The 23,577-nt window shown below is 37.4% G+C and overlaps 1 protein-coding gene across 1 annotated transcript in view; it reads left to right on the forward strand.

Annotated features, from left to right (window-relative positions):
• Nucleotides 1-23,577, forward strand: part of THSD7B (thrombospondin type 1 domain containing 7B) — a gene marked incomplete at its 3' end in the record, with an annotated part of 691,568 nt that overhangs the window by 628,546 nt on the left and 39,445 nt on the right. The gene's annotated exons all lie outside the window — the stretch shown is intronic.

A 23,577-nucleotide genomic window follows, 5' to 3' on the forward strand; every position in this document is an offset into this window, starting at 1 on the left:
GCCGGGGATCGAACCGGCACTGCAGAGGCTGCGGGCAGCTTTGCAGCCCAGGGCTCAACCACTGCGCCACCAGGGAAGGCCCTGATTCTTTTTCTTTTTTTATGAGTCTGTTTAAAAGGTTTTTTATTTTTGTCATTTAAATAAAACATAATCATTTTGTTGTTGTTGTTGTTTTCTATTTCCTTCATTCCACTGATATTTTAATTCCCTTATTTCTACTGATTTTGAATTTTGTTCTTTTTCTAGTTACTTTAAAATTAGATATTTTACTTGAGCATTTTTGTTGTTGTTGTTCCTTGAGAGAAACCTTATTCCTGTAACTTTCCCTCCTAGAACTCTTTTTGCTGCATTCCAGAGTCTCAGGTGTGTGGCATTTTGATTCTCATTCATCTCCTTGTGGAATTTTTTGCTTCTTTGATCTCTTGGTGGCACAATATTTATTCAGTATTATGTTGTTTAATCTCCATTTATTTGTGCCTTTTCATTTTCCTTTTTATAATTTTTTTCTAACCTCATAACATTATGGTCAAAAAAATGTTGGGAACAATTTCCACATTCTTAAATGTATTGTCTCTGAATAGTTACAAGTGTGTCTTTTGTGAGAAAGACTGAAGTCAGGAACCACCTACTCTGTCATCTTACTGATGTCACTCACCTTACTATTGATTTAAATTTCTTTATATACTGGAGATGTTAGTCCATTGTCATGTATATTCATTGTGAATATATCCTCCCAACCTGTAACTTTTTACCTTTATTATAATGGATTATTTTGTTTCATCAGTAGATTTTAGCTTGATGACATCCTGTTTATTTTACTTGATGGGCAATATTTTTGTCCTGTCTCAGAAACCATTGCCTATCCCGAGGCCGTGAAACGATTCACCTATATTTTGTTCTAAAATTTTCCATATTCAGTTTTCACATTTATATCTTAAAAATATTTCTGTGAGGAGCATTATTTAAGAGTGTATTATGTATGTTGGGCTCTTTCAAAGGTGGATCCGGAGTCAATCATTATGTGCAAGTGCTTGAAGGAAATATTCCCAAGAGAAACCAACAAAGTGGTGGGGAAGCATAGTGAATAGGGAAAGAAGCCAATCAAGAGTACCATTCAAATGAAGGCCCTGACTCAGACTTAATTGAACAGAGCCCTGAAGCATAATTATACCACAGAGTTGACACTTCTTAAGGCCAGGAAAGTAGGCGCATGTCTCCTGCTACTTACAGTGACTCATCAGCTACAGGTTGCCCATTTTGGGAGTGGGAATCAAATGTTGTAGGGACTTTTTGATTTTTCCTTAGTGTTTTAGAAAGGTAGGATAAGTGTTTGGAGGCAGTCACCTGAGAGTCTCAGTTGCTGTTACTCCTAGAAAAACATGATGAGGCGTAAGAAAATTGTGCTCAGAGCTGATTAAAATACCCAAAGGAATGTGACAGGTATACCAAGAATGTGTACTATAGAATGAATGTTTCTTACCTGCCTACAAACAGCTTCTACACCATCAAGTGAGCAACTCTGTATGCTTCCATTTCTAGACTGCCCTATTCTATTCTATTCTATTCTATTCTATTCTATTCTATTCTATTCTATTCTATTCTATTCTATTCTATTCTATTCTATTGTCATTTAAATAAAACATACTCATTTTGTATTCTATTCTATTCTATTCTATTCTAGTTTTAAGTGGCAGATTAAGAAATTTTAATTGCCAGCATATGCAGTTAATATCTATTTTGAAAACTGCACACTTCCTAAAACCTTCCAGGAAAGATATGCCTTTCATTATACTTCATTTACTTCTGTATTAAAATCATCCTCTGTTGCTCAGATGAGCAGATATAGCTCTTGAAACCAAAATATTTTTTTAATTATTTTTTTTATTTTAACATTTATCATTGTTTACATTTTTAAGACAATATTTGCTTCCCCTCACCCCCTCAGATTGAGTCCCCATATAATTTCCTGCCCCAAGGCACCCATGCACCATCACCACAGTCCCCTGTGCTCCTCCCTCCCTCCTTCTCACTCCTCTCCCTCCTCCTCCCCTGCACTATGTGTCTGGTTTATAATTGTCTGTTTTTGCTTTGTTGTGTTTTGTACTGTTATTATTATTTTTACACTGATGTCTTATTTGGTTTCCCCATATTCCTGCTGTAAGTGAAACCATCTGATATTTTTCCTTTTCCTTCTGGCTTATTTCACTGAGCATAATTCCTTCTGGTTCCACCCACATTGCTGCGAATGGCAAGTTTATCTTTTTTGATTGCTGAATAATATTCCATTATGTATATATACCACTGTCTGGAGGTTCCTTAGTCTACTAAAAATGGAGCTACCATACGACCTGGCAATTCCATTCCTAGGGATCTACCCAAAGGACACAAAAACAGTGATTCAAAAGAACACCTGTACCCCTATGTTTATTGCAGAACTCTTTACAATAGGTAAAACCTGGAAACAACACAAATGCCCAAAAATAGATGACTGGATCATGAAACCAAAATCTTATCATAGTCAGACACACTATGATCAAATATCAAACAATTTTAGTGCATTCCAACTCGTATTTATCTTACATACAAGTTGATAGATAGAATTGACTTGAAGTAACTAAAAGAATTTATTTCAATCAAGTTTGTCAAAGTACACATAAATTGTGTTCATGTGAGAGTTGTGCTAAATTCCGAACTCGTGCAGTTTTTTATTGTCCTTATTCTCTTCATTTTAGCTCCATGTTTTTCTTTATCTTATCTTCCTTTTTTCTCCTCTCCTGTCATATTCAATTTCCCCATCTACCTCCCCTTTCCCCACGCATTCTCCTCCTCTTGTTTCTTCCCTTGCTCTACTCTTCTTCCTCATCCATATTTCCTTCCTCCTCTTTACCATTATCCTCAACTTCCCCCTACACATTCTACTTCTTTTCCTATTCTGCCATTCTTCCTACTTCCTATTTATAATTGATAGTACTCGGTGCCTGTTTTGTAAGGTCTAATAACTGTGGATAGATTAGCTCATTCAATTATCTGATATTATATATTTCATATTATTTTTGAGGTTTAATATTAAAAAAAAACAAATTACGAGTGATGCTGAACATTTTTTCATATGCCTGTTGGCCATTTACATTTCCTCTTTGGAGAAGTTCCTTTTGAGCTATTCTGCCCATTTTTGACTGGATTATTTTTTTTTAGTCATATATGGCTTTTATTATGTTAAGATATTTTTCCTTTTTTTTTTTATACCATCTTTCTTTTTTTTTTTTTTTTTTACAATTGCAATCCCCCCATTCTGACCCCAATCCCTCCCCTCCCGCCCCCCACCCCCCAAAAAGTGTCTCTGGTTCATAGTTTTTGTTGATTTTGATTTTCACTTTCTTATAGTTATTCATTTTCCTGGTCCCTTATTTAAGTATTCTAGATTCCTGCTATGAGTGAGACCATCCGGTGTTCTTTGGAATGGATGTTTCTGTGTCCTTTGGGTAAATACCTAGGAGTGGAATTGCTGGATCATATGGAAGCTCTATGTTTAGTAGGTCCAGAAATCTCCACACAGCTCTCCATAGTGGTTGGACCAGTTTGCACTCCCACCAACAGTGCAGAAGAGTTCCTTTTTCTCCACACCCTCGCCAACATTTGTTGTTGCTAGTTTTTTTAATATGTGCCATTCTCACTGGTGTAAGATGGTATCTCATGGTAGTTTTGATTTGCATTTCCCGAACAGGGTAAAATTAATGAAATAATGATATATGTATTTGCCTCTGATTTTTCTACACATACACTTACATATATGCAAATTCATATGCACACACACCAAAGAAAAATAACAAGACAAAATAAAATGGGTCCTTCAGAATGTATAAATGAGGAACTCAAAAGTGAAGAAAATTCATTACATTTGCACACCTGCACACATCTGATTTCATGAATACATTGAGAGGGAGTATTTATTTAGGACAATTATGATCATGTCCATATTGTAGATGATATAACACTTAGAAGTTACTCCCAGAGTACAATAGTTAATACTCATTTGCGATAACTAATTTATTCTGACTCTCCTCTTAAGGGGGTTTATGAAAACCTTTGTGGTAGATTTTTAATAAAGGACATTAACACTTTCATTAATAAACTACTTGCCCTTTTCTCTGATCTTCCCTACTCAGAGTTTTACCTTTCCAGAGAAATAGTAATGAAAATTACCTTATTAATATGATATATTGTTATTCTTTATTCTCATTGTGAGAACAGTCCTTAATTTGAAAGGACTATGCTGAGATTTTTGTTGGTTAATATTTTGCAATAAAGCAGTATTATATTTAATATACCGAATTATCATTGACATGACAGTTGAATGGATATAGATTGTTGGATACACTCTTTGTTGTAATGACATCAGAATAATGTAGTTATAATAGCACTTAGAATAATATCTGCTTATATAATCAAACATCTCTATCATTGAATTATGATTTTCCAGCTTTAAACAATCTTAGACCAAGGAATCTCTCATGTCCATGAGAGCTTTAGCCAAATGAGTTAACTGTCAAAGTCATTTACTAATACAAGAAGGTCCAGTATGCAAAAAAGGAAGAGATACTTTTATTTATAAAAGATGGTGGTGGTTGTAGCTGTTTTACAATCAACAACTTTACCTGGGAATCCTAAGATTTAGCTTTTAGTTCACGTGTTTGTGTAGTGACAACAGCTGACTTGACCAATTGCCAAGAAACAAACAGCAAGTAGTTAGAGAAAATAGTAACATCATCAAGAAGAGCAGATACAAAGTCAATGAAATGTGCAATCTTCGGAATGCATAATACATTCCAATTTAGGAAACTTAGCTGTCTAAGTGTGTGAAAGATCAATATTCTCCTCATTGATTTTCTAAGACCTGCAAAAGGTACACACTTTGGGGACAGTTATAGTTTAATTATTTTAAACTGTTTATTGGTAAGCTACTGACTTACTAGAATTGCAGTGAAACTGTGTCTGGAAATATAATCTCCACTTTTCACATAATCACATAGTTATTTAAATAAATAACCTGAAGGAGTCCCTAAGGAAAAGAATGATGGAACCTTTAGATAGCCGTGATGATTTAGCATACAGCTCCCTTTTTCTATGTCTCTCAGTCCCTCATTCTCTCATGCCTGTTTCTTTGTCTTCTTTCCCTGCTTTATTTTTCTCTTTTTTTAAAGATTTATTTATGCATATAAGAACTGGGATACAGGCCAGAGGTGTGGGGGATGAGAGGATTCACCAGAGACAGAGTGGGGAACAGAACAGGCAGATTGACTGAAATACACTGCTGAGGGGAGCAGCGGGCAACTCAGGAGAGGTCTGCGGTGCCATGTTGGTTGCTCACTGACTGGCCAGGGATCGAACTCATGCTGCAGTGGCTGCAGACAGCTTCATAGGTTGTGTCTTAACCCCTTGCGCCACCAGGGAGGCCCCATTTTTTTAAATTTATTTTTTATTATTTTTTAATTTTATATATTTTTATATCATTTTTCATTTTTGCACAATGTATGCATTTTCATCTTGGTTCTAGCCCCACTACAATTCCCACCCCCCCTTGTTTGGATCCTACTCTCTCCTCCCTAACCCCCACTGTAGTGTGTCTCTGGTCTATAGTTGCTTGTTGATTTTGATATTTACTTTATTATAATTAGTCTTTTTCCTGGTCCCTTATTTAGGTTTTCTAAATTCCTGCTATGAGTGAGTCCATCTGGTATTTTTTTTTCAGGCTTATTTCGCTGAGCATGATCCCTTCCAGCTCCATCCATTTTGCTGCAAATTGCATGAGTTTATCATTTTTGATTGCTGAGTAATATTTCATTGTGTATATGTACCACATCTTCTTGATCCAGTCCTCTATTTTTGGGCATTTGCATTTGGGTTGTTTCCATAGCTATTTTATTAAAAAAGATAATAAAAAATGAAATAAAAACTCTGAAAAACCCAGAACATCATTTATATTTCTTCAGGAGCTGAGTACAATTAGGCCACTGACAAAGCAGTCATGAAGATGGCATATTTTCCAGACAATGGCCAAATATGCTAAAAGTGACTACCTGAACCTTGAGAGGTATCACTCTGCTAATTCTGCCAAAGCTAGAATATGCTATTAGGCCTCAGACAATTTACTTTGTCGGGCTCTTGTAAAACTTCAATAAGGAAAGTTCTCTATCATTTAGGAACCAGACAAATTCATCAACACAGATTCTGCCCTGTGTTTCAGATCTGTTCACTAATTCATAGATAAAGTGCTTACAGGCCAGCAGATGAATATTTACATTGGCTTATACAGTAAGTTAGGATATGAGCATTTATTAGACAGTTATAAGTGCTCAGAACCCACTAGAGATGCATTCACTTTAGTTTAAGGGTTGCAGATTTCCCTATAAATGGTTTGTTGTGAGTAATGTAAATGTGCATCGCTAAGAATAAATTAAATACATTTCTTGCTATTGTTAATGTGTTAGAACAGTTGTGCCATAAATCACTGGAACAGCATTTATAGATTACTATACTCTATCTAGGCCAAGCTTGTAAATATCTGTGCAACTCATAATTCAATGATTTGCAACCCTCTAAAAGAAAACCTTAGATTTTTCTTGTGTTTTTTTCCTCCTTTCTCATGATATCGACATCTAGTTCAAAGAAATTCATTTTGAATGATTTCATAAAGCTTTCCTTTTTAATAGAAGCTAAAGGATTTAGTGTGTAACAGGAAGGAATGTAGGGAGTAACTCTCACTGCTCATAGGTGGGTCATCACTCTTGTATCCTTTCCCCTCTCCCAAAACATGCTTCCTGCAAGACTCAGGAATTCCTTTCAGGCTTGTGCTCTGGGGACTGTCTTCCAGAGCCTGTAGACCTGCTTTGTGCTCTCCCATGTCCCCTCTCTATCCCTCCCCCGCCCCTTCCTGCTTCCCCCAACCGCCTCATCTAGGAACCAATGTGGACGCTTTTTGTCTACTCCTAACTCTATCAGTTTCATTAGAATTTAGGGCTCATCAGAAGCAACACAGGCATCCAGCTTCGGAAACAGCATAAGCCACTGGCTCAAGTTATCCATGGAACTGTTATTCTAAATGAAAGCGAGTTTTTCAAAAAGAATTTTATGGGGACTATAACCAAGACGAAAATGCATACGTAGTATAAAAATGAAAAATGATGTAAAAATATATAAAATTTTTTTAAAAAAGTAGTTCTTTTTGCTAGGCATTCGATGATTGAGTGCTCAGGGCATTGCAGCATTCGCTCCCTCCCACTTGTGAGGTTAGTGTCAGACACAGAAGCTATCAGATTCCTAATACCTGAGGTTGCAGGTCAGAGTTGGAAATTGAGCGTAATGGCAAAACTGCCATCTTTGCACTTGAACCGCATGTTCTTAACTGTGACCAGCTGTTCTGATCTTATAAAAATTTGTTATGTCGACTTAGAATACTCTGAAATTGTACCTTCCAAACCTAAAGTGACCTGGTCCCTCCCACCATGACTCATGCCGTTTTCCTTTGCTTCTCTCTGGTGGCTTTGGCCCTCCCTAAGTGAACACTATGCTTCTCCAGGGACTGGACTCCAAGTTACCCTTTGAACAGATTTACTTGAGTCAGTAATAGGGTATGAGAGCCCTTGCCCTGGGGAGTCCTGTTTGTGTCATGCAGTTGCATCTGCAAGCCCCAGAGCCCCTGCTCAGCACTCCCAGCCCTCCTCACGCTTGCTGACTCGTGTGTCATGATTGTCATCCATCTTGTGCTCCACCAATTTTCAATTTGTTCCTGGTGGCATTTGATGGAGTGGTTCCAATCTGTGGGTAATTAGAGATAAGATGGGACTTGATGGCTCTTAGTTTTCATTTAGATGATACTTTGCTGAACTCCTGTCTCATGGCCTAGTCCTGCATGATTCCTCCCCTCAGCTGAGGGTTCCGGTTGTAACAGCTCCTCTATGCATTTGTAGAATACTGGTGGTTCTTAAAGAGCTCTCAACCTATTTCACTGTCTTCACTTCATTGAAAACCATATAGGGTCAATCTATGGGCGAAGAAATGGAGATGTAGCAATGACTCATTTATAGTGACAGTGACTTTAATTTTTAAGGAGGGCCTCCCTGGTGACACAGGTGGTTGAGCATCGCACTGTGAAGCTGTTCACAGCCTCTGCAGTGCTGGTTCAGTCCCAGCCGCCAGTGAGGGTCCCACTCGGTAAAGCAGATCTCTCCTGTCTTGCCCGCTGCTCCCCTCAGCAGTGTATTTTGTCAGTCTGCCTGATCTGTTACCCGCTCTGTCTCTGGTGAATCCTCTCACCCTCTAGCGCATCTGGCCTGTACCCCAGTTCTTGTATAAAAATAAATAAATCTTTAATTTTTAAGGAAATACACTTATGCCAATGCCCCCTTCATAAGCACAAAATAGATTCTTGAATCTCTCCTGGTTTTATAGAGTAGTTTTGACATCAGAAATCACTGAGCAGTGTACCTGAAGACTTTAGTCACCCATATCATTTAGATTGGAAATGAAATGAAAGCTAATGAAAGCTCATTAGCTACTGTTATAATAATAAAACTATTCTTCTTGGTATTGAATTCATTTTGGTAAAACATTTTTCATAAACCAGGTATTTAGAGACAGTACTTGACATCTGAGTAGATAGCAAGAAGGGGGTTATCGGATTCTGGGTTTTGTTCTGCTTATCATGCTGTGTGGATTTGACAGGTTGCTGACAACTCTTTGAAGCTCACTTTACTAATCTATAAAAGCTTGTATAATAATTTTTAGAATATCAAATATGATTTTATTGAGATTACAAATATATTCAAACATATTGTTGAAAAATTTAAAACATCAGTAGGAGCCCAAATTCACTTATAATATTTCTAATTACTCATAGATCTCTAAAAGTAAGTTTAGTTTGTTTCAAGAAGTATTAAAAGATAGACTACTTAAATTTTTTCTGTTAGTGAAATGCAAAATTTATTTTTTTGAAATGACTCCGTTCCCCTCGTTGATCTGTGTGAGATCTGTCTTTACTGCCAGTGACATTTCAGTATTATGGTGATTATTATTAAAACTTCAGTATCAAACTACTATGCACTATAATTTTGAACTCAGATTTGTGATCTGTTGTTCATTTTACTTGTGATTTCTATTCCATCCCAAATATATATTTCATGTCCAAGAAGAAAAGGCCATGTTTTCACTGTGAATTTTAAACATGTATTTACAGTATGTGAAGGTTATCCTAAAAGTTATCCTTTGCATCATTTCAATCCCCAAAGTTGGTTTTATAGAAAAAGAACATAAGGGTGCATTTACCCCTGTGGCACACTGTGGTGCAGATTGCAGGGATCTCTCTGGCTGATTTTGTACGCCCTGCAGCTTTTTCAAAATGTATGTATTTCTCGCCAAGTCATAACTCCTTTCCATTTTGGTTATACATATTCATGGGCACATTACCTTGAAATATATCAATGAATAATTTTAAGTGAACTGTGGTTTCATATGGATGGATGTAATGTCTTTATATTAGATTTGTCATATCCTAGTAGTATTCTTAGCTCTTCATATTTATCTTTAGGGATTTGTTGTTGTTGTCTTAAGTGCTACATTTATTATATGATAATACTAGAAAAATAATGATTCTAAAATTGTACCTGTAAATACTGTTGGTATTTTTAACTACAAATTAGTTATACTTACAGATTTTATAGAGACCATCTCCTCATCCCCCAGATTTTCTTTCATTATCTAGCAGGTTTCCAGACTAAATAGACCTTCTCAATTTTGTCGCCTTATATTTTGTTGTCTTATATTTTGGATGCAATTCTTCATGTGGAATGGCAGTGTTAGATACAAAGCAATGTCAACTAACAGTTGATGGAAATTAGCTTGAGAGACATTGTGTTCTTTCTTCCCAGTGTCCCTACAGGCCATGACCCTTTAGACAAGTGATTTTACCTTAATAAGTCAGTAAAATTGGAATATTGGTATACAACTCAGAGCTTAGAGTGGGGGATGATATGTGGAAATCATTTCACCCAGTGTCCAACACATCAGTACAAAAGTAAATTGTAAATATATGTCAATCAGTATTAAGTGCGGCTAAGTGGTGAAGACTGTTAGTCATTGTAGCTGTCTTCAAGGAAGCTGCAATCTAATGAGGAATAGAGAAAATTCCTAATGAGTTTTAACAGTAGCAGGTGTTAAAAAAATCAAGGATGGGGGGCCTTGAGAGCCTATGTTGGTGCATCTTCTAATCCCTCGGAGGATTAATGAAGTTTTCCAGGGTTAGAATATTCATATCAATTCACCTCTGAGATGAGGGAGGCCTAGTTAGGCAAAGTTGGGTAGGGGAGAGATAGGGATAGAGGGAGAAAAAATGAAGAAAGAAAAGATGAGGCCGAGGGATCACCTGGGCAATGGTGGGACTGGAAAGAATAAAGTCGTGAAGAGTCCCATGTGGGCCTGTCTGTGTGCTAACCCCACATGCAAAACTGAAAGAAAATTTGCTCCATCCAACTTGCCATATATGCTTTAATATCTCTTCCCCTACAAACACAGACACACACACACACACACACACAGCACTAGACATAAATATTTTAAGCACATAATGGTACAAGTATATAAACTATTTGAACACATGTTGAAGGCATTACGCCCTTTTACCCCATAATATTATTATTCAGATTCTATTTCTAAGTATACAAGGGCATTCTCTAATTATTAATAAATCACAGTGTGGTTAACAAATAAAGGAAATGTCATATGGATACATGTAGGTGACCTAATAAATCATATTCCCCTCTTCTCAGTACTCCCAATAATGCCCTTTATAGTTTTTATATGTCTTTGATTATAGGACCAAATAATATTGTATTTACTGATCCTGTCTCTTTGTCTCTTCAATCTTTCCTTCCATGACTTTGGTTTTTTTGTAGAGTGCAGGCTAATATTTTGGCCTATATTTGGGTCATTCGTTTTTCTGTATTTCCAAGTTCCCACAATAATATACACAGGTTAAAGCCTGGGATGCTTTCACTGGATATGTCATACATCATTCATCTGTTCCAAGGTCTCTTGGACAAGTTGTGTCTCTAGGACACCATTCATTTGTGTCCTCACATACCATCCGCAAGAACAATGTTGGGAAGTCCTCAATCGTTATAAAATCTTTACCAGACATGTTAGCTAAGCAAAAATCTACTGATATTTATGCATCATCTTAGTTTGTGCTGAGAAATAGATCAGCAAAGTCTTTCCAGAAATATGATATCACCCTGGTGATATCATAGTTTCTGCCCTTGCTCTTGTCAGTCCCATTATGCTGAGATGTGTCTGACACTCTTTCCAAGTACCTCCCTAAATCTGACAAGCCAGCCCCTGGATTGGGAGCAACTTTCCTGAACTTGGGGCTCCTTAGAGGCAGACAGCAAGCCTCCTTCATTGATCTATCCCTAACTTGTCTTTCCCATTCTATATTCTGTGATTTATCTTGCTTTTTCAGTTACTTTATAAGCCATTATTTTAGTTTCTGTTCACTCTCCTTTTCCATCTCTAACTACCATTCCCATAGTAAAGGCTCTCCAGGTTAAAATAAACAGCAGTTACAGTGACCACAATCACAATGCAACTCTGTGAGGAATTATATTACACACCGCCCCCACTTCAACATTATTCCATACGTCCCTCTACTTTACAAGTAAAACAGTTCAAGACACTGAGAAGCAAAGTAACTCCTAGATGTGAATCCTGGTATCACCATATTCAATTAAAGTTGCTCTATTCTTTGGATGTCAACTTCATCATCTGTTAAAAATAAGAACATTAGAATATACCCAGAGCAGTGGGAGACTGATGGATTTCTTGAACTAATCCGTGTGGATTGCACACCACAGAGAGAGGCATGTGTTCATACTATAAAATGTTGCCAGTTGCTACCATTTGCAGGATTGGGCAGTACCTGGAATATGGTTTTGTTTTACATCATTACTGAGCATTCTATCTCTCAAAAAAAAAAAATCCCTAAGAAGCTTTTCAGCTCTGTATGGACTCATATGCTTTGTCAGACACCTCAAATCTCGGATAAAGCATAGAAGAGATATAACCCATCTCTGTAGTATCCAGGAATCCAAGCTCTGTCTCTCTGACTTACCAGGAAGTTTAGTTTCATTATTTTAATTTATGATTAGGTTTGCTATGATGGCTCTGTAAATATTCCTTTGTTATATATTTTTTATCTGTACAGAGTGCATTAATAATAAGAGTTCACTGCACTTACAAAATCCCAAATGCCCAGGAATTCAATATGTTTACATTCATTAATCTCACTAAACTAATTTAATATCCCAAAGTCCTGGAGATAATAAGTGATCGATACGCTCTAGTTGATCCAATGAAAAGGCCAGAGTGCCCTTTGGAAACTTGAATTGTCACTCACTAATATAGAGTCTGCTGAAATCTATTTATTAAGTTAATCTTATGGGCTTGGATTTATTTCTTGTGTTGGAAATATCAGCAATCAATAAGACCAAGCCCCAGCCCTCATGGAGTTTACTTTCTAGTTTAATGGAGAGATAAAGTAAAACACATCAAAAAGCACCATTTTAATGGATAGTATATCAGGGAGTGATAGGCAGTAGGGAGAAAAAAAAAAAGGATGACACAGTGGCATTGTTGATATTTTCATATAGATTGCTCAAAGAATAACCTCTCAAAGTGGATCTTTGAACAGTTACTTGAAGGAAGTAAGAGAGTAAATCATGTAAGTACTAGAAAAAGAGAATTACAGGCAAAACTAACAGCAAGAACAAAAGTACTGAGACAAAGGCTTGCTTAGAGTTTTCCAAGAACACCAGGGAGGCTGGAGTGGTAAGGGGAAGGGTCGACTAATAGGGAAACAGTGCTGGGCCAGATTGTGCAGAACTTTGTGGGCCATAGAAGAGGAATCAGTTCTCACTCTAAGTTGGCAAACCATTGAAGAGTATGAGAAAAAAAAAAAAAGGTAGATGATCTGATTTGAATTATTTTAATAGGATAATTCTGGCCCCAGAGATCATCAAATCTATGATGGGAAGGCAGAAGCGACTATAAGGTTGTTGTTTTTAACTAAGTGAAAGGCAAGAGTGACATTGGCCAAGGGAGGAGAATACATGGTGATATTAGCTGAGCATGGATTTTGTTTTGAAGTTAGAGTTGAAATGACTTGCTCAGAGTATGGTTGTAAGGTGTGAGAGAATACAGCAGTCAAAGGTGACTCGAAGTTGTTGACCTGAGCCTCTGTATGGGTATAATTTGCACGAACCTAGGTATGGAGGAATAGAAAAGAACGCTGAGGTTTGGGAAATTTGAGCTGTGCATGTAAAATTCAAGCTTGACATAGTTGAAAGACATTGGTTTTTAAATTAGAGGGTGCATCAGCTTCATCTGGGGGCTCCTTAAAACAGATTGTTGAACCCCACCCCTGGAGCTGTGTTTCATTTTTTGCCCCGCAGTATTTTGATTCAGTGGGTCTAATGTAGGTCCCAATAATTTGCATTTTTAACAAGTCCCCAAGTGATGTATATGCTGCTGTTCCTGGACCACATTTAGAGAACCACTCCTCTAGTATTGGGAGTGCCTACAGAAGAAGTTGGCGAAGTTAAGAAAACGCTTAGATCATGAGGTGTGATGAGTAAAAAAAGCTGGAATGCTTTCTGGTCCTTTTGCTAGAGTTCTCCCTTTGATTCTACCACCTCCCAATTTGTGGTCAAAATCAATGTATATTAGCCCACGCCTAAATTGTAAACAACGGTTTTCAAGTTTTCCCTTTTCTGCATCTACTCATATGTCTCTAATTCTGTTTTACTAAGTTTTGTTGGTATTGTTCACATTCTTTGACTTTCTTAATTCTGGCAATTTCAAATTCGTCATCTGATAAGAAGAAAAATTCTTCCATGTCAGTGTTGAGTTCTGGAGGTCAGTTTTCTTTCAGTGCCTGAGTTTTCCCCTGAGTGCTTACTGTGTTTTTCTTTCTCTCCATTGCTTGCTCTTTGGCTTGCTCTGCTATAGATGTGGTTTCTATTGGACCGGGGGCGCGTGAGCGAGCAGGCTGGCGGTCCAGGCTGTGGAGGCAGCCAGGCTGGTGGGCAGGACCTCTAGCAGCTCTCCCCATGGAAGGGGTTTTCCAGGGGAGGGGCAAGCTGGGAGTCTGGGCTGTTAATTTTCAAGTTTTTGATCTAATTTTCTATTCTGTCACAAAGAGCCCTTTGGAGGGGAATAGTCTGGATGTAATTGTTTTTCCAATACATGAGGAGTTGTCACAAGGACCCCCGTCATCTAGGCTTAGGTCCAATTTTCCTAGACAGGGTGCAGGCCCCACTAGCCCCCATCCTATTTCCTGTGCGAAGGGGAATGCTTAATAAATTGATCTGTCTTTCAGGTTTCTATTGAAGAATTGTTTTTGTGGTTTCGATCCCATGTAATTGAAAATAAATGTAAGTTTTCTAAGTACAAATTTAATATTTGTTCTATCCGGAAATCCATCCTTTATTTAAGGAGAAGAGAGGGTTTCACAGTAAGAGAAATATGTTGGACAGGAAAATAGGGTGAACATTCACCCCCATTAAAAAATTATAGTTCATACTTGCAAAATAAAAAACAAACTTAAATAATGAATATAGTTTTGAAATTATCATGATAGTCTATTCAATAGGGTTATTTTTGTTAAACTTTTTTTTTATTAGATTGATGACTTTTAAGCATTTTGACCATATGCACTATCAAAAATACATTTTGTATAACAACTGAGCATGTGTATATATATATATATATATATATATATATATATATATATATATATAAAACTCACTTTTTTACGTATGGGTGTTATATATCTATATGCCTGTATCTACATGTAGACATATATCAGAAATAAAAGTGTCATGAAGTAATGTCCACCCTGCTATCCCAGACACTGTCCATGTTATGCTCTGTCAGTTATTAAAGTGTTGACTTTGAACCATTAAACTTTTAGAGACCTGAGACAGACGGAATAGTCAGGAGCCACTACACTGAGAACCGCGTCGTGAAGATATGATTGCTATTATTAGGGAGTTAGAATCTTGGCTTGTTTCTTTTCTGCTGTGTGATCACAGATTAATCATTTAACCTCTCTATGTCATCAATAAAATAGGAACCTGTACACGCATACCCCCTGTAAGACAGTTTTTAGGGTGAAATGATTCAATTTAAAGACGTTGGCTCAGTGACCTGAATACAGTACGCATTGTAAAAGCATGACATCTTAATATTGTGTCCACAGTCCGCTGACATCTCATAACTTGAAGTGTGAAAGAACACATTGTGAATGATTAAGACTGACCTCACCTGCCACCTTACTTTCCACTATACAAAATTTGGTAAATTAAACTTAACTACCTCAGCAAAAAATTCAATAGCACCTTGTTTTTATGGAAGATGAGATATCTATTTACTTTTAAACCCTTACCATGTTCTTTTAAAATGTAATTGTAAGTCTTAGGGGAAGACAAGGTATGATTTCCTGAAAATCCAAAGTATAAAAGGTAAATCCTCCCTGAGATGATGTTTTATTCATTGGTGTTAGTGCCTTGCAGTTGATGTATTCTCAGACACTATTTGTTTTAAGTGAATGGAAACCTTAATAGATGAGTTGTTTTTTTTTTTTATTTTTTTTTAAGATTTATTTATTTATTTATACAAGCACTGGGTACAGTCAGAAGCGTGGGAGGGTACAGTCACCAGAGCCAGAGCAGGGAACAGAACTGGCAGACTGACCAAATACACTGCTAAGGGGAGCAGTGGGCAGCAGCAGCGGTGGCAGGAGAGGTCTGCGTGCCATGTGGGACCCTCGCCAGCAGCCGGGGATCGAACTGGCGCTGCAGAGGCTGCGGGCAGCTTTGCAGCCCAGAGCTCAACCGCTGTGCCACCAGGGGAGGCCCAATAGAAAAGTTTTAAAGGAAAGCAATTGATCCATATCGATAATCAGTAACTATAATTAATAAAGAATTTCACATTCATTTAAGTCTTTAGTTTTGTAATTCGTGTTTCTTAAAATGTATATGGAATGCTAAGTAAATAAATACATGTTTGAGTCTCTTGGAGAGTACAGTGTAGTAGTGATAATTTGCAGAAACAACCCTAAATTAAAATGGTTCAAATGGATTTAATTTTATTGATTTCACATAAAACAGTGAAAAGTGGAGTTTTTAGATGGGAAAGAACACTGCTCCATGCAGTCATTCTGAGACTCAGGCTAACAGAGGGTCTGTCATCTTCAAGTTATTCTGCTGAAGTCATCCCAGCTCGCTGCAAAGCACCAGGGGATGGAGGCTCATCTGTACAAAGTATTAGGGCGCAGGGTAAAGTGCACCCATAGGCTTCTCCTCACTTTTCAGTAGTCAAGACTCAGTTACTTGCTCACACCTAGCTCCGAGAAAGGCTGGGATGTGTGGTCCTGTCTTATGCCCAGGAAGAAAGTAGAAAATCTATTTTGAAAACTTAATAGCAGACTGCTAAAAATGGTAAAGATCTATTCTAAAGAAAACCTCTGGCTTAACACTATATAACTCAATGTTTCCTAAATAGATTTGACGCTGAACCCCCACCTCTCTCTTGGAAACCACGCATACACTGTAGAAATCAACACACTTTGGAAAAGACTGCTGTCAAGAGACCATCAAATCATGTGATGAAAAATCCCTAAATTTTCCAAAGATGCTAGTAACTTTAAAAAAAATTTCAAATTATTGATTTTAATACAAAAATGCAGAAAACTAGTTAAGACAAATGTAGAGTTTAATAATCAACTGGTAAACAACGTTGGAAACATCACCCAGGTTAGCCGATAGAAGCTTGCAGCTACCTGCAAGCTTAAAAGGGACACACTCTCCTTTAGCTGTGCCCCAGAATGACAGCATGGAACATGTTCCTTGTGAGTAGAACCCCACACTTCCCTTAAAAGTAAACTGATTTCTAGGATAATTCTTTCTTTACACATCTAAATTCTAAGCAGGCCAGACATTTTAGCTTAGTTCTGCCAGTTTTTATATATGCCTCCAAAACTCTTCCAATCTACCTTCTCCTCCTATTTCTTTCTTTATCTTCTTTCTAGCAATTTATTGGTATGGAAAAGAGATCAACTTTCTGATAGAATTTCCCAGTCTGTCTAGTGAATTGCATTTCCATGATGAGATATAACATGTTCCTATGTCCTTGAATTTCCTGTAATTTGCAGATGGATATAGAAGCTTAATCACATTCAGGTTCAAGGACTTTAGTAAGACTCCTTTATAGAAAGTGAGCTCTCTTTTTCAGGAGTCACAAAATGTGTGATTTTCTCAATTTGTGAGTTTAGACATCATCCAGGGTCAGCGCTTAGACCCTTTATCATTTTGGAAATACAATCTACCCCCTCCAATTTTCTGATCCTTTCTCACTTGCTTTGTGGAACTTCCTCTGCAAGGAGAAAATTTGCCTGCACTCTTATTTAGTTACCCACTGATTCTTTCTAGACAGAAAAAGCAGGGGAAATGCTGATTGCCACTTATTTACCAGTTTTACAATAAGGAGTTGTTTCCTTTAGCACTTTGTACCATATGTAATTATTTGTTGTATGATTATGAAATCACATACTTCAATGAATTTGATGTGTTTGAATCCTTTTCAGCTATCATCTGCATTATTACTCAGATTGTCCTAATCATGGTCTTTTATAATTTATTCAATCAACATTTTAATAAAGACCCTGGTGGCCTTTGTTAGCTTCCTTGCTATCTGTTATGGCAAGACTATTCAGAGCATGCATTTCCTTTGGCAGATAGAGAACAGCTGTTTCTCTAAAAGGCTGTTGCTTTTAATGGAAACATTCCTTTTATGCCCCCAGAACAACTCTAGGGATATCTATGCTTACCAGGTTCCACTGTATCTAGGCCACGCCAGTAGGTAGAACTTTGAAATATATACTGAGATTTCCTTTTGTTTTAAAAGCTTTGTGGGTTCATACTGACAAACTATCAGATTCACTTAGTCCTACCTTACATCTACATCTCTTTTGTTTTTTAAGAATCTAGTGTTTCAGACACTGGAGAGAACAGAAACAGAATATAATATGATCACATCTTTGCTTTATTCCACATAACAAAGAAACTATTCTCAGAATAACACCTATATCACTGGCCACACAAGTACTTGGAAACCTGAATATTTGATACTTAAGCTCCGTCATTCTTTTACATTTACATTTTCTCTAGTTCTTCAGAGCATAGAGCCTTTTTATAAGTTCTGTGAATACCGTTGTCTCACCATAAGTCTTTGCACTGATGTCCTGCCAGTCATTTTTTGGGTATCAAAAACTCAGTCTCCAGTAAATTCTTAAGAAAGGACTTATGAAAAGAATATTCTTTGAGTTCCTGCATGTTGTGAAGAGTTTACATATGGTCATTTAATTGAATATAAAATTCTTTGCTAGCTATAAAATCCTTCTCATACATTTTATTTTCCTTTAAAATCAATTTTTTTTCTGTTTTAAAGTTTTATCAGAAGTTCTAATGAAAATATTACTTTATTCTGTCTTATAAACTAGTATTCTTCCCTAGGTTCTCAATTTATTTCTTCATTTTTGAAGTAGTTTTAATAGGATATGCCTCAGTATTGGTTGAGTCTGATGTGCCCTTTCAATAAGTAGCTTCAACTCTTTAAGAAAATTATAAAATGTTCTTGATAATTTCTGTTCTTAGGTTTCCTTTTTCATAAAAACTAATATGCATGTGGCATCTGTTTGCCTCCTGTTCTTCTCACTAGTTTTTGTTTTCAAAAGAATCTCTGGGGCCTCCCCTGGTGGTGCAGTGGTTGAGCGCTGGGCTGCGAAGCTGCTTGCAGCCTCTACAGTGCCAGTTCTATCCCCAGCTGCCGGCGAGGGTCCCACATGGCTGGACAGACCTCTCCTGTCTGGCCTGCTGCTCCCCTCAGCAGTGTACTTCGTCAGTCTGCCTGTTCTGTTCCCCGCTCTGGCTCTGGTGAATTCTCTCACCCTCTTGCGCTTCTGACTGTACCCAGTGCTTGTATAAGTAAATCTTTAAAAAAAAAAACAAAAACAAAGTAAAACAAACAAACCCCCCCCCAAAAAAAAAGAATCTCTGGCCTGTTACCCAGTTCTGGTATGCATAAAAATATTTATTGATGCATACCAGAACTGGGGTGTAGGCCAGAGGTATGGGGAAATGAAGGATTCCCCCTAGACAGAGTGGGGAGCAGAACAGGCAGATCTATGGAAATACTGGTAAGGGGAGCAGCAGGTGAGACAGGAGAGGTCTGCTGCTCCATGTGTGTTAGCTCCCTGGCTGGGGATCAAACTCATGCTGCAGTGGCTGATGACAGCTTGATAGTGCTGAGACTTTAACCCCTGTGCCACCAGGGAGGCCCTCATTTTTATTTTTATTTGCCAAGTTCTATCACTTGAGTTCTGAGTTTTTCTAATTCTTACTTATGTTGTTCTTTTTATCTTGTTATTTTCTAGATGATTGTTAACCCATGTTGAAATATTAGTCTTCATCTGTTTTTCACATGTGTCTTGCTGCTACACTTCCTGGCCATGCCTTTCTGTCTTCTGCTTTCTTTCCTCTCATTATAGTACAATGTGGGATATGAATTTGACCCCTTTCTAGGCTTATTTTTCTGTGAAATCAGGTTTTGTGAATTTTTAGAATGGGGTGTGTTTGAGGATTTTCCCCCCTAATTCATTATAGTACTTTCAATTCTCTCTGCCCCCCTCCCTGCTATGTTCAAAAATATTGTACCTTAGTTTTGTGGAATGTACTGGTTACCTTTTTCTTTCCCACTTTGTTTATTAGCCCCTCCTTTTCCGTCAACTTTCCCATCAGTTTCTCTTCAGTGCAGGTAATTGTTGTGGCGATACCTCTGGCTTGTTCGTGTTGAGAGCTCATTGGACACAACTTATATCTACCCACAGAGCCTCTATGTGAACCCCTATATTCACCTTTGGAGTTGGCAGATTCTCCTACTCTCAGGTTTAATTTTCCATGTTAGTATTGGGGTGCGTCAGACAAACTGCGTTCACCTTCTGCTTACCCCTTCCACCCAAAACTTCAGTCACTGGCACCCACCTGTTTATTATTTGAGGTCTGTGGAAATAACATGTCAGTTAAATGTACAGAGTATATTACTTTCCTGTTTTTTAACTTTGCTCTCCTTGTTCTGTAATGTGCAAAGAACTTTTCCCACCTTGTAGCCATCTCCTCAGCACTCCTGAGAACTTATTTAAATGAAAGGAATGTGTAAAAGTTCTTCACTACAGTGGCCTCCCCGGTGGCACAGTGTTTTGAGCACAGCACTGTGAAGCTGTCCACAGCCTCTGCAGAGAGGGTTCAATTCCCAGCCAGCCAGGAAGATTCCCACATGGCGCGGCAGACCTCTCCTGTCTCGCCTGCTGCTCCCCTCAGCAGTGCTTTAGGTCCATCTGCCTGTTCTGCGCCCCACTTTGTCTCTGGTGAATCCTCTCACCCTCCCACGCCTCTGGCCTGTATCCCAGCTCTCGTATAAATACAAAATAAATAAATAAAAATCTTTTTAAAAAAATTCTTCATTATAGATCTTTCTTATCCTCTAGAGGTTTTTCTCATCCCTTGTCAACTTTTGAGACTCAGGAGTTGATTTCATTAATATTTCCCCTAAAAGTATGGCAATGGCATGTTGTGAATGCTTTTATACTTTTTCAAATAAGAAAACTCGAGTTTATAAAATACACATCCACTTTTGCCTTCTGAGAGAAATAAAAATAGCAAAGATACTGAGAGCTGGACTTATCAGTTAAATGAGGGAGACTGTCTCAGAAATGTCAAATAAACCTTGCAACAGAATAAAGATTCTGGGTTTCTGTGTCTGATGGGAGCAGACAAGGCCAAGTCTTAAGAGGCATGATCGCTCCGGACAAGAAATGTGCAGACTGACTTAAATTCACAAGTACCTGGATTGATGTCAGGTTATATTAAACTATGATTGTTAATAGTGAGAAAAATGCCAAAATGATGGATTGTAATTTGATCTGCTATAAAGTAATCTTGTTTAAATTACCTGTTATTTTTTATATGGATAAACTAAACCTCATCTATTGGCATTTCATTAATTTAATGAGAGATTCTATTATTCTGGGAAATATCTAGATTTTATAGAAAATTTGTATGAGAAAACATATACTCTTATTAGCTGCTATCAACAATGTAATCATGGTCCAGGTTTGACCATTTGCCTGCTAGTGGCAACTGACAAAACCCCAGACTCATTGCCCAGGAAGAACCAAATTATTTTACACAACAAATATTTATTACAGACATACTGTAAGTCAGACACAAAACAAGCCCCTCATGTACAAGAAAATTAAGACATGGACTGTCTGCACATAGCCCACAGGAAGGAATGGACACCAAACGTGTACGAGTGCAGTGAAAACGTTTGCTAGATGAAATGATTGCGTTTGTATAGGTATAGAGAAGTCCATAAAGGCTGTCAAAAGGATAGCTGAGTTCATTTTAATCCATGAATACAAATACTGAGCAGAGGCCCTAAGGTGAATACTCTGTCATTAGAGCAAAAGGTGGGAAATCATAATGCCATAAGGAAGGGTTGAACTTTCAGGTAAGTGCTAGTTTCAAAGATAGTAAGTTAGATATCTAGGCACATAAAGAGGTTTATGCACTAGAGACTAACTCTTATTGGTTATCTCCATCCCTAACAAATAAACTTTAGCTGTATAACCCTGATGTTTAGAAAGAAATTGGCCCAAAGTTGACTTTGGATATGTTATCCACACATCACTTTCTTACTTCTTTATTTGGGAAATTGACAATGTCTTTATAGAAATATTCTAGAGGACAGGGGATCCAGATTTGTATTTGAGGAGTCTTGATCCAATAAAGAAATCATCCAGATGTAAACCTCCTTCACTATTGTTTCTTAGCCCCATGCCTATCTCCCTTGTGACCAGTTCATTATTTCATGAACTTCCTATAAAGAGCTGGTAGAGAAAAAAAGGAGAAACACTAGTCACCTATCACTTGTTAGCAGTATCAGGGCACTGAGAGAAGGTGGAACTAGCAAATACTGTCTTTGATAAAGAATTAGTGAAAGAGTTAGTTGTGTGTTGCTTTACAATATGTAAATATGTAGATAGTGATTAGCAAAATCTACCTAGTTATAAACAATGGGTTACACTGAAGATACTTTAAAACCCATATTCACCCAACTGAGAGATGGACAGACTATTCCTCTGAGGGAGAACATTCTTTAATTTCACCCAATTATACTACTCCTATACCCCTTTCTTACCCAGGTTTATATGCAGAACTAAGGTGTAGAGTGTATCAGTGATATGTTTGAGGCTACAAATTGTGTTATGTGTATATATCTGTGATTTTCTTTTTTTGCTTCACTTGATGGCTTAGACTAGATAGGTATGTAAATTCTTGCACATGCTTACTTGGTTAAGACATTAATACATTTTTTATGATGTAGAAAAGCAGCAAAACACTAATTAGGAATCTCTTCCAAGATACCTTCATTTTCTTTCGTTGGCAAATCACTTAAGTTATTATTTCTACTCATGAGAACAAATAGTCAAATTAATTGGTGAACTAGTAATAAGTTATTATAGGTAGGCATTTAGCATGAGATTCATTTGCAGATAATTAAGAACAATTACCTGGTTTCAGTGACCCTTCTTGATTAGTGACAGTTTGATACAATTAAAATATGAAATCACTTTATCAGTATTAACAGATTACCCAACTATTAAGTCACCCAGATAGTATATGTGTTTTAATGGCTCCAGACGTGTAAAATTAGAAGAAAAATTTGTTGCATTCTCCTGCATATTTTAGTGTAGCCCAACATTATCATTTTGATTAGTGGCCAAGTTTCAGATTATAGGTTTTTTTCTTTTTTTCTTAATTTTTTTTAATTTTTTACATCACTGTTCATTTTTAATCAATATTTGCTTCCCCCCACCCCCTAAGGTGTAGTCCCCATAGAGTTTCCTTCACCAATGCACCCGTGCACCCTCACCTCAGTCCCCTGTGCTCCTCCATCCCTCCCTCTGATCCTTCTCCCTCCTCCTCCCTGCAGGATGTCTCTGATTTATAAATGTCTGTGTTTGCTTTGTTGTGTTTTGTACTGTTATTATTTTTTTTACACTGATGTCGTATTTGGTTCCCCTATATTCCTGCTATAAGTGAAACCATCCGATATTTTTCTTTTCCCTTCTGGCTTATTTCACTGAGCATAATTCCTTCTAGTTCCATCCACGTTACTGCAAATGACATGAGTTTATCTTTTTTGATTGCTGAATAATATTCCATTGTGTATATATGCCACATCTTGATCCAGTCATCTATTTTGGGGCATTTGGGTTGTTTTCAGGTTTTACCTATTGTAAATAGTGCTGCAGTAAATTCAGGGGTACAGGTGTTCTTTTGAGTCAATGTTTTTTTGTGTCCTTTGGGTAGATCCCTAGGAGTGGAATTGCTGGGTCATATGGTCACT

Source organism: Talpa europaea (assembly GCF_964194135.1).
Source record: "Talpa europaea genome assembly, chromosome: 1".
Taxonomy (NCBI): domain Eukaryota; kingdom Metazoa; phylum Chordata; class Mammalia; order Eulipotyphla; family Talpidae; genus Talpa; species Talpa europaea.